This window comes from Lepidothrix coronata, unplaced genomic scaffold (genome assembly GCF_001604755.1).
Source record: "Lepidothrix coronata isolate B3197 unplaced genomic scaffold, Lepidothrix_coronata-1.0 Scaffold474, whole genome shotgun sequence".
Classification (NCBI taxonomy): Eukaryota; Metazoa; Chordata; class Aves; order Passeriformes; family Pipridae; genus Lepidothrix; species Lepidothrix coronata.
Window position 1 is genome coordinate 31,026 of NW_016690654.1, and position 1,410 is coordinate 32,435.

A 1,410-nucleotide genomic window follows, 5' to 3' on the forward strand; every position below is an offset into this window, starting at 1 on the left:
ACTGGACCCAGCTCTCATCCCCTCTCCAGGTGCTAGTCCTCCACTTATCTTTCCCACAGCTGGGGATATAAATCCATCTTCGATGGGAAGGAAGGACGCCCGGCTGGCTCAGAGGGTCCTGTGATCCCTGACTCGGTTTCCCTGAGAGAAAGGAAACCAAAACTGACACAAGAGTTGGGCAGCACGTGGGAGATAACCCTGCAATTGGCTACTCACCCTCCCCTGAGCTGAGAGGTTCTCGGGCCACAGGCTCCAACCCCAGTCAGAGGCTGCTGCCGTCACCGTGTGCCGTACCTGGGGGAGGGAGAAAAACAGTTACGGGGTGTTTCCGAAAAAAAAAGGGAGACCCCAGCACCTCCTCCCTACCTCCCTTACTGAACCTCAATGCTCCTCCTTGGCCAAAGGAAGGCCAGATAGCACATGCAGCTGGAAAAGGTCCAGCCTTAATTGATGACAATCGTAGTACTAGAGTATTACTCACAAGGACAGCTGAAGACCATCAAACCTAACTGGCAGGTGACTCCGGCCCTCTAAGGCTGCACACATTGTCTGCAAAGTAAAAAAGCCAAAGGCAAATGTACAGACTGAGACACTGCCTGAAATGATGGCTTTCCTAGGGTAGCTCACCCAGACAGATGGGGAGAGCTGAAAGAGCCTCCCTTCTCTTCAGGCAAACCCCCCAGGGTCACTGCCTGCAGCCAAAGACTGCAGCTGTAATGGCACAGAATAGCTGGGTGAACCAGAGGAAAACTTAAGTGGCACATCTGAAAAGTCAGTGGGTGCCTTCACAGGCATTTAGGGGGCTCCTGGACACTGCTTTACACCCATACTACCTTCAAAACACCCCTGGCAAGATGTAAGCTGGCACCCCAGCCCTCCCTCCAGCTCTGGACTGTAACTCCCCACTGACTACTTGCAAACCTGAGTGTCTGTAGCATCTTCAACACAGAGCAGCCTCACCTGAGGACCAGATAACACTTATGAAAAAAATGCCACGCTGCTGTTGAGATGATCAAGAGATCCCAAAAGATGCAAGGCTCCTAAGGAATAGAAAAGAAGATCAATTATAAGAGAACCTTACCAACACCAAGTTATTAAATTTAAAAACCCTGCAGGTGAGTGTAACCCTCTTCATTGCCATATACAGCTCTGCTTCTTTGGATGCTAAAGCTGATGCTTCAATAAAGCAGGAATAGCTTGAGAAATCCCATTAAAAAAAAGAAAAGGAGAGCTCTTATCCCATTGAAGCCCGGCTGCTGGATGAGCTCACTTGCACATGATGGCACAGGAGTTCTGTACACCTGCTGCATCCGGCAGGACCGTACAGCCATCGGCTCGACTGCCTGAGGGAACTGACAGGGGGATGGGAGACTGAGCAATATTCCATCTACCCACTGATCCACGGAGCAG

The 1,410-nt window shown here is 50.9% G+C and overlaps 2 long non-coding RNA genes across 3 annotated transcripts in view; both read right to left on the minus strand.

Moving 5' to 3' along the window:
• Positions 1-6: 6 nt before the first annotated feature.
• LOC108510088 lies at positions 7-551 on the minus strand. Its single transcript, XR_001878741.1, has 3 exons — positions 482-551; positions 217-294; positions 7-141 (listed from the first exon to the last, which is right to left on the minus strand). It is a non-coding gene; the product is annotated as an uncharacterized LOC108510088 (long non-coding RNA).
• A 367-nt stretch (positions 552-918) lies between these two features.
• LOC108510087 overlaps positions 919-1,410 on the minus strand; it is an 8,012-nt gene continuing 7,520 nt past the window's right edge. For both annotated transcript variants that reach the window (XR_001878740.1, XR_001878739.1), the window contains one exon: positions 919-929. This is a non-coding gene — a long non-coding RNA (uncharacterized LOC108510087). The remainder of the gene's footprint in view (positions 930-1,410) is intronic.